Consider the following 17,694-nt stretch of genomic DNA (forward strand, 5'->3'; position numbering starts at 1 on the left):
TGAACAAGTTGTTGATAACATGTATCCTATTCACATATAGGACATGCTTTATGCCCTTTAACACTATACCCAGACAAATTACCATAAGTAGGGAAGTCATTTATTGTGCAGAAGATCATGGCACGCAACTTAAATGACTCTTTTCAATATGCATCAAATACTACTACACCTTCATCCCACAACTTTTTTAAATCATCAATCAAAGGTGCCAAAAAGATGTCTATGTCATTCCCCGGTTGTTTTGGTCCAGAAATCATCAAAGACAAAAGTATATACTTGCATTTCATACATAGCCAAGGAGGTAGAATGTAAATCACCAACATAACAGGCCACGAGTTGTGCTTACTACTAAGAATACCGTGTGATTAATTCCATCGGTACAAAGTCCAAGTCTAAGATTTCTTGCGTCATGGCCAAATTCAGGAAATGTATTATCAATTGTTTTCCATTGAAGAGAATCTACGGGGTGTCGAATCTTCCCATCAGAAACTTTTTGATCTGCATGCCACGTTAAGTGTTTAACATCACTTGGATTTGCAAACAGACGTTTAAGTCTTGGAATAATTGGAAGATACCACAGTACTTTAACCGGTGGCCCATTCTTGTTCACATTACCATCAATGTCATTTCTTTCTTTGTAACGAGATGCCCCACATATTGGACAAACATGCAACGCTTTGTGTTTTTTTCTAAACAGTACACAATCATTACGACAAGCATGTATTTTTTTTTATATCCCATACCCATAGGGAACACAATCTTTTTGGCTTCATATGTAGTTTTCGGAAGTTTATCCAGGAACATATCGGTTAAAATCTCAAGTAAGGCCGTAAAACTCTTATCGCTCCACCCATTCCCAGTTTTTAAGTTGAATAGTTTTAACACAACGGATAATGTGTATATTCATTGCAACCCAGCCACAAAGGTTTCTCTGCATCACTTATAAGGTATTCAACTCTTTTGATCGATTAATGAACTCCTCTCCAACATCACGAATCATATCTTCTAATCGATTATCTGTATCCTCATCTTCATATCCTTCGGTCTCAACGCAAGTGCTAGACGCATTTGACAAATCTTCTCCATGCCATATCCATTTTGTATACAGTGGATTAAATCCATTACAAACTAAATCGTCGAATATATCTTTTCTATCAAAAATACTACCATTACAACACTTCTTATACGAACAAAGGGAACTTCCCGCAATTGTTAGGAAGATTCTTGTTTGCAAATTCTAAAAACTGTTTAACCCCATCTTCATACTCATTGCTCATACGAGATGCATTTATCCAACTCTTGTCCATTAAAAACAGACTTCCTAAAACATTAAATTAATTAGCTATTAAAACAAATTGATAATCGAAAACATTAAAACTAGGGTTCATACTAATTTAAATTTATAAAACTAGGGTTCATACTAATTTAAATTAATAAAACTAGGGTTCATACTACTCATTTAAATTAATAAAACTAGGGTTCACACTACTCATTTAAATTAATAAAACTAGGGTTCACACTCATTTAAATTAATATAACTAGGGTTCATACTACTCATTTAAATTCATAAAACTAGGGTTCATACTAATTTAAATTAACAAAAATAGGGTTCATACTACTCATTTAAATTCATAAAACTAGGGTTCATACTAATTTAAATTAATAAAACTAGGATTCATATATACTAATTTAAATTCATAAAACTAGGGTTCATAATAATTTAAATTAATAAAACTAGGGTTCATACTACTCCTTTAAATTCATAAAACTAGGGTTCATAAAAACAATTCATTAAATTCATACAACTCATATAACAATTTTAACACTAGTTGTGTAATTTCATTAAATTCAAACAACACCAAATATATGTGTGTGTGTGTGTGTGTATATATATATATATATATATATATATATATATATATATATATATATATATATATATATATATATATATATATATATATATATAATAAAATTAAGGCCGTACCATGCGCCGGCGCCGGCGATGCGATGGCGAGGGCGAGGGCAAGACGACAGCCACCGCGAGAAGAGAGAAGAGAAGCGACGGCAACGACGAGTAGAGAAGTAACGAAGCTTTCACACTATCTCACTCAGGGCACTGGAGCTGTGTGACTGGCGATGGCGAGAAGAGAAACCACGACGACAAGGGCGTGACCGGCGAAGACGGCGTCGTGATCGAAAACGGTGCTGTAGACGGGCTACAATGGATGAAGACGACGTCGTGATCGAAGAGAATGAAAGGTGCGGCGCGCGGGAATGGAAGAAACGAATTAAAATAAAAAAGCCCTACACGTTTACGATCTATATTATTCAATAGTAGTGTGCCAACCTTTACACGACGAGAGAGAGAGAGAGAGAGAGAGAGAGAGAGAGAGAGAGAAAATCACACTTTTGGTCCTATAACTATAGGGGGTGTGTTAATTTTGATACTTGACTTTTAAAACTAACAATTTAGTCCTTTAACTATGTTTATTTTTAGCAGATTTAGCTAGGACACATAGAACCAATACGATTAGAAATGTAGAGTCCTAATACTCTCCTTTAAGCATAGGGTAGACTAGTAACATGTAGCTTGTCTCTAAGAAAAGAAAACTTGGAACTAGGAAGAACTTTAGTAAATATATCTGCAAGTTGACCTTTGTGGGGAGAATTCTGGGATAACCCGGGTTCGATTCCCACAAGTGATTATTCCCTCTAGGCCAGCTCCCGTGCCTCTCGGAGTGAATGATTAGAAACGTAGAGTCCTAATACTCTTCTTTAAGCATAGGGTAGACTAGTAACCTGTAGTTTGTCTCTAAAAAGAGAAAACTTGGGACTAGGAAGAACTTCTTTAGTAAATATATCTGTATGTTGATCTTTGGTAGAAATAAAATTAACTTGTATATCACCAGCAAACACATCTGCTAGAGCCTTGTATTCAGCCTCAGTAGAAGACCAAGCCACAATCCTTTGTTTCTTACAAATTCAAGAAACAGGATTTGACCCAAGAAAGACAGCATAACCACTAGTGGACTTACGATCTTCAATTCAAGGCATCCAACCCAGTCAGAATCCGAGAAAGAATGAAGATCATTTGCCACAGATTTACGTATGCGCAAGTCATAAGTGATAGTACCTTTGACATACCTCAGTACACGCTTCAGTTGATCCCAATGTGACACCGTGGGAGCATGCATGTGTTGGCAGAGCTGATCTACAGCAAATGACAAGTCAGGATGCGTAATAGTCAGATATTGCAATGCCCCAGCTAAGCTGTAACACCCCTAATTTTTAAAACATTTAAAAGCTCATATAAATAACATAATTTATTATTAAACATCCGAGCAGAGCATAAACTATTCATGAGAGTCGGGATGCTATGCCACACCTAGGTTTGAGAACCTAGGTGCATAGGTTAAACTAACTAGTACACAAGATTCATGAGTCCAAAACACAAGCCAAGGCATGCAGGTCATCATCAGTACCAGTACTAACTAAACTAAGGCTACAATTCCGACTAGCTCGCTCCTTAGCTACTGATTGTCACCTGAAAAACATGTCGTAGCAACCGTCAGCGAAGAATGCTGGTAACCCACTCACACACGTTAAGTACAGTATAGGTAGGTATAAGAAAATCATTTTGAAACCGGAATACATATATAACCTAAGCAACTCTAGTTTTAAACCAAGATCAAGACTCAAGACACAACAACAGACTTGACACTATAGAACGATCATAAAGACTAGCATGCATCCTAAGAGTACAAGACAAGGTATAATAGACAAGTAAGCTCATAAATAGAAATTAAAGGCAACAATGAGATCCAATGACAATCAGTTAGCAAGTAATCATCAAGCACACAATCCATCCTCCAGCCTTATACCAAGTTCCAACCTTTACTCCTCTCCATCCTTTTATCAGTTCTAACTTGTACCTCCAGGCCACCCTTATATCGCCTCCCTTATCCCTCCGGAGCAACTACATGCCCCACTCCGTAACCACCAATAAGTCCACCAACATGGTAGCACCGAAGTACCATTCGCAAGGTCCGTGCCTCTAGCACCACTACCAAGGGGTCAACGCATATAGCTCTGACATGGCACCGCGGCGCTTATACCCTGACCCAAGCCTTTAGCCAGCAAGTCTAAGGGGTGGTCCGTGCCTTTAGCACGATAACCGAGCACTTGTTTGTTCTATCTGCCAACAATTCATTTCCACCAATCACAATCTCAACCATCAGTGCGCAATTATCACAACACCCATCATCATTCAATCAATCAACATATAATCAACAACAACAATCAAGGTACAATAACAGATGATACACTACACGTAAATTCCTAGAACAGTACTCAAAACATCATACGAGACTCATAAACATCAAACGGGGTACAACGGGACACAAGGAAACAACAATCGGGGGGGGGGGGGGGGGGGGGGGGGGGGGGGGAATAACCCGTCACGTCACCACTTTCCAGCGGGTGGGTAGTGGGTGGAGGACCACCCGCAGCCACTCGCCGGTGGGCGTCCATATTCCAGCGGGTGCCCGGCGGGCAGTCGTCTGCCCGCTGGAATCACGGGCAGTTCACCGCGGGTAGGTGGTGGGGACACGTCCCCCCACCTACCCCCCACTGGTACGAGGGTAATTGTCCGGTTCGGGGTTCGTTCGTGGAACCCTAAACCATGTCCAACACATCCCAACACGTAGCAACAACATCACAGAATCAATTAACGAGGATTAAACCAAGAATCACGTCAATTACATTCTAACACGATTCCAAAACATGCCAAGACTTGACATCATCCACATAACGATTCAGGAGCATCCGGAACCTCAAAACATCAAGAAATCTACATGCAAAACCCTTGAGACAAGTCCTAGACTAGAGTCAACACTCAAGCATGCATAAACCCACCCAAGAATACCAAGAACATCACAACACGAGATTCACGATATAAACCCTAGGGACAAGCTCTAGACATAACTAAATACAAGATCATATCAATAACCACACAGGGCCATCAAGAATATCAAGAATAACAATAATTCACCATATAAACCTAAAGACAAACTCTAACAAGATATACATACAAAATCACACAATCAATCATTCAATCGGAGCCAATCAATAAAAGATAGCAAGGAAAATAGGTTTTGTAAGACATGAATTACCTCTTAGCCCTAATCGATTTCCTCGGCTACTAAGGTTCTTTCCTAAGATTTTTCTCCCAGTCGATCTTCCTAAGCTTGATGGTGGGGGAATTCCTTGGCTGGATCTCTTGAGAGGTAATTTCGAGTAAGAGAGATATGAGGAGGGTTCTAACTGCTTCATAATATTCTATTTATATGTCTAAGGGAAAACCTATTCAGGGTCTGGATGGTAAAGCCCACTTTCCTTATTCCTTACGGGCTTAAGGTTCTGGTTCAGGCAAAGGTTCACGATCCATTGAGGGCTGCATAATTTAATTAAGAGAATTATAATTGGATTAAATCATTTTTAATTATTTTAATTAACGGAATTAATTTAATAATTAATTCGAGTTTGAAGGCCGTAACACGGGGTGTTACATAAGCTCCTGTACTGATTAGGATCATCATATAAATCTGTGCAAGTAGGTAGTGATTTTGAAACAGGAATGAGAGTGGCAAGTGGTCTGCAGTCTGACATACTATCACGATTTTGTATATTAGTCATATACCGTTGCTGGGAAATTAATAGTCCATCATCCTGCTTTACAATTTCAATACCAAGAAAAAAACCAAGTTTACTAAGTTCCCTAATCTTAAAAGCGGCAGACAACTTAGGTAACAACATATTCACCAGATTCTGATCACTACCTATAACAAGGATATCATCAACATATACTAGCAGATAAACATAAGTAGAATCCTGTGAGTAATAAAATAAAGAAACATCTGTCTTTGATGCCTTGAAAACAACTGACAACAATAAGAAATATAGACGGTGAAACCAAGCTCCCAGACCATACAGAGAATGCTTCAACAAGCAAACATGATTATGGAACTGCTCATCAGTATATCTTGGGGGTTGACGCATATACACATTCTCAGCCAAGTTACCATTCAGAAAAACATTGTGCACATCTAATTGACAAATGAGCCAACCAGAAGACAAAGCTAAGGAAAAAAGTAACTTGACAGTTGTGGGTTTAACCACTGGACTGAATGTATCGAAGAAGTCCTGACAAGGAACCTGATTGAACCCCTTTGCCACTAAACGAGCCTTGTGATACTTAATTGAACCATCTATCAACCTTCATTTTTTTTGCAAAAGACCCACTTGCATCCAATTACATTAATGCTAGGACGAAAAGAAACTAAACACCATGTCTGATTCTGAAGAAGAGCATTGGATTCCTGGACCATAGCCACACGCCATTCGGGATACTTGACAGCCTGTGTATAACAAGTAGGTTAAGAAGGACAAACCTGAGCAGTTAGAACTGCAAGAACAACAGAGTCATGCTCCTAGTGACCATGGCATGGGTCCGTGTCGTGGGCTTTGAGGTACAGACGCGTGATGGTCGAACTGTAGGAGCTGTTGGAGCAGAGTTCGGAGTGACAAAATAAGATTGCAAAGTAGACACATCCCAGGGACGAGAATGTGGAACTGAGGGTGCCTGCAAAACAGTCTTAGTAGAAAAAGGAAAAACTGTCTCATCAAACCGTACATGCCTGCAAATATAGATCTTATTAGTGTGTAAGTCCATGCACCTATACCCCCGAAAAGACTTTGGACAACCTAAAAAGACACATGGTGAAGACCTATAACTCATTTTATGACGATTATATAGTCTCAAATGAGGATAACAAAGACAACCAAAGTCATATAGAAAAGAATTATAAAGTTGAGGACCAAATTGATAATTTCACTATAGTCAAGGGACCATTTCGATAATTAACTCTAAATTTTTACATCAAAGATGTGTATGTCGCGTGTTAAATTGTTGTGTCCAATCTTGATTGGTTTCACTTATTAAGTGTATTAAACCAATTATAGATGCAGTTGTTTATTTGTGAAAACATCCAAACGTTAAAAAAATAATTTAGTAGATTTTGTAAAAGAAATAATGTCCCTAAAAGATTTTCTCATGATATACCAACTCGTTGGAATTTTAGTATTAATTTTTTTTAGTACTATTCAATATAAAGAATTGTTATGTTTTTTTTTTTTTCAAATAACAATGAAATTTATTTATTTATGCAACACTAGGATACTTGTACAAAAATTTGTGAATTATTAAAAAAAAAAAAATGATGCAACTTTGGCTTTGTCGGGTGTATATTATCCAACAACACATTTATTTTTAATTTATGTTGTAAATATTGTTGGTAAACTTTATGAATTTCATGATGATCTTATATTTTCTAATGCTATTTTATGTATTAAACAAAACTTCTTAGAATATTATAGAAATTGTACTTTAATTTATTTAAGTGCAATGTGTTTTGATCTGGTTACAAATTAATAGGTTTAAGTATGTTTTTACAAAATTATTATGAATATTTAGAATTAGTTGATCATGCAGACCTTGATTATATTATATTACTTCTTTAAATAATGAAATAACAACTTTATTTCATAGATTGTCTGAAGAGTATTTACCGGTTTATGGTCCTTCAATGAATATTAGTATGTCTTCTTGGAGCAGTTTGAGAGCTCTCAATCATCTAAAAGTAGTCGAGAATTTCACCTATCTATTATGTTAGCTAGAGCGGGGTAAAAGTCGTTGAACAATCGGGACAGGTTCATTCTCATCTTTAGCATTATTCGAGACAAAAATTTATTTAAATACAGATGTTATATTTTTTGGATAATGATGGTGATGTTGATGTTTTGCAGTGGTGGAATGGGTATTAAATTTTTTCCCCTATTTTATCTATTATAGAAAAACAAATTTTTGGAATTTCTAATGTGACAGTAGAACAGGAATTTAGGGTACGTGGAAACATGTTTGACAATACTCATTCAAGAATGATTCCACAATCAATCGAAGTTCAAGTTTGCTACCAAAGGGGAACCAAATAAATCTTAAAAAAGACAACAAAAAAGAAGGTAAGAGAATGTCGTGAGCTTTGATTCTTATTGAAATTTTTATACAATACGTAGGCAACTTAATCTTGGTATAATTAGAGTGCAAGTCTAAAATTATTTTTATTTATTTTTAGTTTAACATTAAAGTTTAAATATTGATATAGCCATTATTTTTTTAAAAAAATCTTTAGGAAAAAATTAGTTGTTGAATTTATATCATTTTTAAAATAGAACATATAATTAAAATAATTTCCGATTAAAACCGACGATCATACCGGAACAGTTGGTTCCAAACCGGAAGTAGAACATTGGTCATGGTTATTGTGTTCAGTGGCGGATCCAGAATTTTTTTTCAGTGGGGGCAGAATATTAAAATAAAAGGGATAGCTTAAAAAAATGTAACACTTAAAAGTTAGGCATAAATATTGTTAAATATGAGCGAAAAATAAAACACATCAAAATTTTTTAAAAATATTTATAACAAAATGGGAAACATACTTAATTTGATAAAATAATTCTAATAGAAAACACATCTCATTATTATTAATATAAAAGTATATATATGTGTGTAAAAATCTCACCATTAGTTTTTGTTTTGAAAGCCTCACCATTAATAAGACTGTTGAAGCCACTATTATTCAAAGCCATAAAAATTGAAGACTGTTGAAGCCATTGAAAACTGTGTTCAAGGAATAAGAAAGGATTCGAACCCTGGCCTTTGTCAAGGCAACACGCATGAAGCCACTATTATTGAAAGCCATAAAAATTGAAAATTGCATTCAAGGAATAAGAAATGATTCGAACCCTAGTTTTTCTCTAAAACACATGCATGTTTTTCCATTTCAACTAACTCATTTCTTATTACCATTACCTGTTTTATTTTACATATACTAAACCTTGTACTATATATACATATATACATACACGGGTTATATATGGAGTGGGGGTGGGGGGAGTGGGGGCAACTGCCCCCACTGTAGATCCGCCCCTGACTGTGTTACCATAGTTGGAAATATCAAGATTTTGTTTGTTTGTTTGTTTGTTTGTTTATTTTTTTTTTTTCAATTTTGAGAATGTTTAATGTAAATATAAGCTATTTCTTTATTTCTTATTTAAAATTTATCATAGTTAATAATCTCTATTTGTTAGTATAATTTGATCATGCCCCTCAAATCTCATTAGATTTCATTATGATGTAATCAATGCAACTTCTTTCTTAAATTTTATATAGTGATCCAATGCAAGTATAGGTAATGATGCTTACCCTTATGCAATGATTTAACTAATGCAACTTCTAGGAAGAAAGTGACGTTGCGTTGATAGGAAGGAGTGTGAGGCGGCGTTGACCAGTCGACAATAACAACGGTGGTGGTCGGTTAGATGTGACGACAACGGTAGTAGTGGTAGGTTACCCGTATTAGGACTCTATGTATTTGAGTTAGACTATGACTCCCTATTCTAGTCTCTAATTCCCTCATTATATATATTACTGTATCTTGTATCTTTGTAATCAAGTTTTATTCAATACAATTCATTCAGTTTTCATTTGGTATCAAGTTAGCTAGGGTTTTTTCCTCAACTATCAAATCTAGGTAGTCCCCTTGTGATTGAAAAGCAAAATTGCATTAATCCGTGTACCCGCAAGATTCAAGAATTTATGCGTGTCATCACTAAGGGTGTGTTGTATACAATAGAGGATTAAGCTGCTTCTGCATTGTTGACATTATTGAAGACTTCGAATTGAGAACTAACAAAACGAAATCAAATTAAGGGAATCAAAATTCAAAAACCGTAGAAGTATTTGCCAGTGCGTGCACTGTGTGAGGCCTTTCGTCGTTGTCCTCTTCTCGCCTTTTCCTTCCATGCGGTATTGTGCTTGGATGAGATATAGAAGCGGCGAAGACGTCTATCCATTCGAAGAGGCATGCGACTGGTCTTCCTAGCGAGCAGTGTGGCAGACGTGGTTAATGTGCAGTGTCACACGGGAGCCAATTGTTTTCCGTGTAATTTAGGGGCTTTGGGTTCTTAGGCTAATTCAGTGTTTTAGGATGGTTTGGGTGCTAAAACCTCGTCATATACTCATACTTGGGTTCTGGACACTGGAGCCACAAATCATGCAACTCCAAACTTAGCTGCCCTTTCTACCTCGGAAAAGTACACAGGTAATGACACTTTATGTGTCGGTGATGGTATGAGCCTGTCTATTAGTCATGTTGGTCATGCTATTTTTGATACCCCTTCTAGGTCTTTTAAGATGTATAATATTTTGCATGTCCTTGGCTTGTCTACCTCTTTAATTTCTATGCAGTGTTTTACTTCTGATAATCAAGTATTCTTTGAGTTTCACCCTTCTATCTTTGTTGTGAAGGATATCGACACCAAGGCGGTGCTATTTCAGGGCAATAGTTCTGGTGGGCTCTGCTCCATGCCGGTGTCTCGTTCTACTCCATCTGCATTCCTGTCAGAACGAGATTCTGCTTTAGTCTGGCACAACCGTCTTGGTTATCCACATCAGCGTCTTCTTAGTTGTGTTTTGCAGTCTTGTTCGGCTGATGGGTCTAGTAAGTCTCTTAGTGATACTTTGTTGTGTTATGGATGCTAGTTGCGAAAATCTTCACGTTTTTCCTTGCCACGTGTTGAGTCTTCTCGTTCTAGCATTCTTGATTTAGTTTACATTGATATTTGGGGTCCTGCTCCAATTTTTTCATCTAGTGGATATCGTTCCTTTATTATATTTGTGGATGACCACTCTCGTTTTACATGGTTTTTTCCAATGCGCTTAAAATCTTATCTACATGATATTTTTTAGCGTTTCCGTGTCATGGTCAAGCGTTCACTTTCTCGTAAAATAAAAGCTATGCAGTTTTATTTGGGTGCTGAGTATAAAAAGTTAGATTCTTTGTTACTGCAATTAGGTATTAATCATATACAATCTTGTGCGTATACTCACAAACAGAATGGTCGTGTTGAAATAAAACATAGGCATATTGTTTAAATTAGATTAACTCTCTTGGCTCATGCCTTTTTTCCATATAGGTTTTGGGATTTTGCTTTGAAACTACTATCTATTTGATAAACAGAATGCCATCCAATGTCTTGAATAATTCCAGTCCTCATCTTATGCTACATAAATCTCCTCTATCTTATTCTTTTCTTCGTGTCTTTGGTTTTCTATGCTATCCTCACCTGAGACCTTACAATCGTCATAAAATGTCTTACTTATCTTCTCCTTGCGTCTTCTTAGGTTATCCTGACTCTTTTTGGGGGTATAGGTGCATGGACTTACAGACGAATAAGATATATATTTGTAGGTATGTCCGGTTTGATGAGGAATTTTTTCTCTTTGCTACTAAGGCTGTTTTGAAGGCACCTCCAGTTCCACAGGCTCATCCATGGGATGAATCCGTTTTGTAGCCATGTCATTACACGTCAACTGTACCTGTGGACTCTGTACAGCAGGTTTCGACAGCTCATGTGGCAGCTACTACACGGGCACGTGGCCGTCCACATGGCCGCTCTATAAAGCCAACCACACTGATTGATGCCATGACCACAAGGGGTCGGTCTCGTGCTCCTCCGGCGGTCCTAACTGCACATGTTTATCTTTTTGAGCCCACTTGTTATACACAGGTAGTTAAGTATCCCGAGTGGCGTGGGACAATGGATCAAGAGTTCAATGTTCTTCTATAGAATCAGAGATGGTGCCTAATTCCTTCTCGATCAGATATGAATGTTATTGGTGTAAGTGGGTCTTTCTTACTAAACTGAAGGTTACTGGTTCAATTGAAAGACATAAGGGAAGGTTAGTAGCAAAAGGGTTCAATCAGATTCTTGGATAGGATTTCTTTGATACATTTAGTCCAGTGGTAAAGCCCACTACTGTCAGGTTACTTTTATCTTTGGCTTTATCCTCTGGTTGAGTTATTAGACAGCTTGATGTTCATAATGCTTTCTTAAATGGTAATGTAACACTCCGAAATTTTGAAACTTTTGAAACTTATATAATAAAGGTAAATCCTCATTAAATCACAAAACATAATATAGTAGAGTACGAGGTGCTATGCCACACCTGAGCTAGAGAACCCAGGTGCACAGGCTAACCAACTAATATCCTCGATAATGTAAATACATAAGCATGGCACGCAGGCCGAAAGGGAAACTATCTACTCTACGCTCCAAATCTCTAGCGCGCTCCAGTGTCTACTTCTCTGTGCCTGAAAGCCAAAAATATCTGTTCAGCGAGAGATGCTGGTAACCCACTCCAACGCGTTGAAATACATTATAGATAGATATATATAGATATATGAAAACCATTTTGAAGCAGGAAGATATATACTTAAGAGACACTAGTTTTAAAACCAAGAATAGACTCGACAGATAGAGATAAGCGCATTCAACAGTTATAATCAAGCATATAAAGGTACTAGCATATATCCTATGGTCACAGATATATCATCATCCCAATTCGTATCTCATCACACACAAGCACACTTTGGTGGCGCCACAGGACCAATCGCATGCCCATACATGAGGGTCAGCGCATATAGCTCTGACACGGCCCCGCAGCACCCTGCCTCGTATCGCAATACGAAGGGGTCGATCGCAACCGACCGATGAACCGCAGCTCATCATAATGTTTGATCGCAACCAAACAGTGGACCGCAGCCCAAGAGTAGTCATCTGACCGCAGCCAGGCATATGAACCGCAGCTCATGTAAAACGTTTGATCGCAACCAAACGGTGGACCGCAGTCCAAGAGTGTAATCCTGACCGCAGCCAGCTTCTGAACCGCAGCTCAGGAATAACCAATTTGATCGCAACCAAATTGGGGTATCATGCACACATAACACACAACAAGCACATGCAACCCATATTAACACATTGGGAAAGGGGAGAAAATGTATAATGAAACCTATGCGTGGTCATCCACATACTAGGAATAATCCTAAGGGGTTCATAATTCCTTCACCTAGGCCAACGGGGTACCAATTCAACTAGCATGCGATATATATAAGACTCATTTATCCTACGAATGGTACCCGAAACATCAAACTAGACTTTAGGCACGATAAACGGAGTCTGTTGGGAGACCACGAGGGTCGGGGAAACATCAAACGGGGAAACCACCATCCCGATGTGGGAAAACCAGCGGGTGGCCGGCGGGTGGAGGACCACCCGCCGGCTGCCTGCCAGCGGCGAGAATCCGGGCAACGGGTGCCCGGCGGGCAATCGCTTGCCCGCCGGCTACCCGCTGCCGGCGACGCCCGAATGGGGCAGCGGGTAGGTGGCGGGTTTCCCCTACCCCCCACTGACTCTTTATCACAGTAAACGTCCCGGGGTCCTTTGTGGAACCCGAAACCATGCTTAGACACTTTTAAACGCAATTTATGACACCACGTAGACAATTAACGGATCAAAAGCAAGAATCAAATATCACATATCCTATCATGATTTCTAAGCATAATTAACACCCAAACATGCGAAATCCCACCCAATTATATCAAGAATAACTCAATACGAAATTCCCAATTTTAACCTAGGGCTCTAATCATATTCAAATCAATAAATCATAGTTCATCTTTTAATCATAAAAACATCAAGATTCATCAAGAACATCATGTAATCATCAAGAACCTCTTATCATCATCAAGAACACACACAAAATCATCTCACAATCATCAAGATCATATCATCATTATCATAAACGATCCATCAGGACACAAGTATAGAGAGGAGGTCAAAGAAGATAATTATAGCAAGGAAAATAGGTTTTGTTGAGACATGGGTTACCTCTTAGCCTTAATTAATTTCCTTGGCTATGAAGGGTCTTTCTTTAAGATTCCTTCTTTCTTGATTTCTCCTAGGGGGATTTTTGGAACTTGTTGTGTGGTGAGGGATTATTGTGGTGTGGGTTCTATGTGCCTCCTATTTATATACCTAAGAGTCCCTAATTAGGGTTAGTTCTATTCCATCTAGGACTAGGGGATTGGGTTTAGGGATAAGGGCCCACGGACTATGGTGGGCCTTTTCTTAATTAATTATTGGAATTTAGTCCTTTCTTTTGGGTAATTGATTAAATGATTAATTGGTTTTAGGGGCTATAACACGGGGTGTTACACTCTCCCCCCCCCCCTTACAAGAGGCTTCGTCCCCGAAGCCGGTGCGTTAACCCACTCTTTCGCCCCTGGACATTCCGTATTTTGGCCTCCTGGTTAGGAACATGGCCCCATGTGTTGTCCTTGCTGGGGTAGACTGGATTTAAAGTGACATGGTGATTGGGAAGTTCGTGTCTACCTTGGTTTCTTACTCCCGAGCTGGATGCCCCGCGAGTGCCCAGGATGGTCTTGATTGCTGCCACCCTCTGATCTAAAGCGCGTGTCGCGTGGATTAGGGACGAGAACCCTTCGTCCATGATTTGGTTTTGCCGGGTGAGCTGTGCGAGGATGCGCTCGTTGACAGACTCTTCGTTTTGTCCCCTTGAGTTTCCTCCTGCTTGTGTGGGTGCCGGTGGATTAGGCTCGTCATCCTTTTCCTGTTCCTCGTTTCCCTCTAGTCCCCCACAATGTTGCATTGCCCGTTTAAGCTTTTTGTTGGAGATGTCCAATCGGTCAACCAACTCTCTTCGCTCCTCCTCGGGTTTAAGGCAAATCTCCTCGAGGGTGATATACTGTCCTCCCTCGGTGTAGTAGATATCATTGCGACGGAGGTTCTGGGCATTGAAAACCATGCCGCTTGCGGGCTTGACTTCTGTGTGGCTCAGGTCCACTCCCTTCTTCTCCATGATCCAACTCAGGATCATTCCGTAAGGTAGACTAAGCCGGTTACTAGTCTTGCAAAACTCCATGTGTTTTAACATGAGGGCCGGTAGGTTGAACTTGATTTTGTGTTTTAGGAGGTAAGCAAAAGTACACTCCAAACTTCCCACATCTTTGCTCTTGTTATTTGTGGGCAACAGGCTATCAGTTACAATTATGACTAGTATCTTTTGCTCTGCGGTTAGCCATTTCCTGTTTGGCCGAGTGGCCGAGGTGAAGCCTTCTTCCTCTCCAAGTAGGTACCCGAGGTAGTCCTTGTACCCCAGGTTTTGGGTACCGATCCACCCCTTTCGGTCGTAGTCTGACACACCCATGGTGGTCAGTTTTAAGAGCTTGGCCAAGCGGCCTTCGGAAAGTATGATTTCCTTGCCTCGGACCTTGGCGGTGATTTCCAATTTATCACCTCGCTTGACGGCCACCAAGTGACGATAGAACTCTTTCACCAATTCGGGGTATGTATCCCCTTTTATGGTGAGATACGTATCCAAGAGCCCTTGGAAGTTAAGCATGTCGACCAACTCCAGAGAGAATTGGTCGGGTTCGAGAGCTTTACCTCCAATCACGGTGTAGTCGGCGCTGCTCCATTCTGGGGTGCGGGTTCCGAGGGGCTTTTTCGGCATTTTTGGGTGGGTAGTGTTTTCCGATGATCTTCCGGCGAGAGTTCTGGCGAGGCTCTGGCGTGACTCCGATGAGCTCCCGGTGGCGTTGCTTTCTCGACAGCGAGCGGGTGGCGGCGCGGCCAGGTCCTGGCGATGGCTCGGCGTGGTGGCGGTGGCCTTGGGCGGAGCCGGGCAGTTGTGAGGCGTGTGGCAGCGGGGTGTGTTCGGGTGGGTGACGGGCGGTGGTGGCGTCGCGGGTTGCTTCCGGGTGGCGACGGTAGCGTGCGGTGGTGCGTCGCCTAGGTGGACGGCGGCAACTCGGCTGGTGGCGGCGACGGGCAGTGGTGATTGCTGGGGTGGCGTTGGGTCGGCGGGGAGGTGAGAGGGAGAGGAAGGGAGAGAGAGAGGGTGAGGGAATGTGGAAGAAGAAGAAGAAGGGTTTTTTATTTGGGGATTTTTGTGGGTTTTAGAGATTTGTAGGGATTTAAGAAGGGAGTGTTCCCTTGAGGTTTTAAGAAACACTCATGGCTTAGTGGTTAGGGACTTGGGTTTTCAAGTGGGGGGTCTAGGGTTAAATTCCCATTGGTGACATTAGTCTTTTTCATTGTGTGACCCTCGTCTTTTTCCTTCTTTCGTCTTCTAGTGGTAGAAGACTTGGTTTTTTTTTTTTTGTTTTTTTTTTTGTTTTTGTTTGGTCCCCTTTTTGTTGTCTGATGTGCATAAGCTAGTCTTTTTACCTTACGCTAAAATTAATTTCGATTTAGCTCTTTATTTATACAAATTCCGAAGTAGCTAATCTAACTAAGTAATTTACTATGAGGGTGGTTACAAGAGATTTGCCAGTCATCCTAAACAGAATTCATCTTCTTGGTTTTCTTCTAGTGGGTTTGCATGGCCCTCGTCTCCTGAGGCCACGTTTCCTTCCTCGTGGTTGATTTCGTTCTCGAGTTCGGCCTGGGTGCGGCTTATGACGAACACCTTTCCGGGGGCACTGTAGTTTCCTTGATGATTCGTGCCCCCGTGTTGGCCCATGGTGGTGGGGCGTGATTTCTGGGGTTGAGTGCATTGAAAGGCCTTGTGCACTTCTTCCCCGCAGTTGAAGCATCGCCAGGGGTTGCCCATGCAATCTCTGCCCCTATGGCTTCTGTTGCACTTTGGGCAAGGGAAGCCCCTTGTGTTAGTTTCGTTGTTTCCTAGGGGTGGCCTCTGGCCGACTGGATTGCTTGGTCTTGTCTTGGCGTCATTCCTCGTTCTTTTCATCGGTGGTGCTCCACCTCCGGTGTTCCTTTTTCGAATCTTTTCCTGAACCCCTCGTTGCAGTAATTGGATCCGATAGAGATTTTCGGCACTGGAGTAAGCCTCGTTGAGGGTCCGGGGTCTGCTTACTACTAGTGCTTTTCGGGCTTCAAAGTTGAGACCCGATACAAACCTTTCTATTTTGGTTGCCTCAGTGGGGACTAGTTCTGGTGCGAAGCGTGCTAGTTCGAGGAATCGTTTATGGTATTCCATGACAGTGGTCGTTCCTTGTTTCAAGTGGAGGAACTCTTCGTGCATGGATGCTTTTACGTGTGTTGGATAGAATCGTTCTCGTAGTTGTGTTTTGAGGTTTTCCCAGTCGAACCCTGGTTCCTGTCTGTAAGTGGGCCCCTCGTGGATCCACCAAAGGTCTGCCTCGTGTCCGAAATAGAATGAGGCTATCTCTACACGACGTTCATCTGGGCATTCTACCAATCCTAGAATCTTGTCGAAGGTCCGGATCCATTTTTCAAGGATTACGGGATCTTCTTCCCCTGAGAACGTGGGTGGTCGATGATTTGAAACTTGTCGGGCGACTTCCGAATTCGTGTTTGACGGAGGTGGTGGGGGTCTGTTGTTGCGGAGAGCTACGTCGCATAGTGTTTGGGCGACTTGTGTTAGTTGCTGTAGGGTTTGAGTCAGGGGGTCGTGTGTGGTGGGTTCCGGAGTCCTTGATTGTATTCTGTTTGGTGCCATGCTGCTGTTTTACTGGGCCAATGTTTATAGTAATGTCGAGTTAGAGTTTGGTACCCTCACCTTGGTGCGATAAGCGGAGGGGAAGTTCTTTTAATTTAAACAAGAGTGAGGGGGGATATGTGATGGTGGGTATACTAACAATCTCACCACGCGTCTTAAGTCTCCTAAGTCCTATGTACTTAAATACCTAGAGTTCAAGCCTAATGTCTTAAACTCCGATCTTTGAGGTT

General features: G+C 40.5%; 1 long non-coding RNA gene across 1 annotated transcript; it reads left to right on the top strand.

Annotated features, from left to right (window-relative positions):
- The first annotated feature begins 2,657 nt into the window (after positions 1–2,657).
- LOC109171327 lies at positions 2,658–17,280 on the top strand. The gene is made up of 3 exons (XR_002052575.1): positions 2,658–2,741; positions 10,442–10,444; positions 17,268–17,280. It is a non-coding gene; the product is annotated as an uncharacterized LOC109171327 (long non-coding RNA).
- The last annotated feature ends 414 nt before the right edge of the window (positions 17,281–17,694 follow it).

The sequence above is a fragment of the Ipomoea nil genome, unplaced genomic scaffold, assembly GCF_001879475.1.
Source record: "Ipomoea nil cultivar Tokyo-kokei standard unplaced genomic scaffold, Asagao_1.1 scaffold3415, whole genome shotgun sequence".
Lineage (NCBI taxonomy): Eukaryota > Viridiplantae > Streptophyta > Magnoliopsida > Solanales > Convolvulaceae > Ipomoea > Ipomoea nil.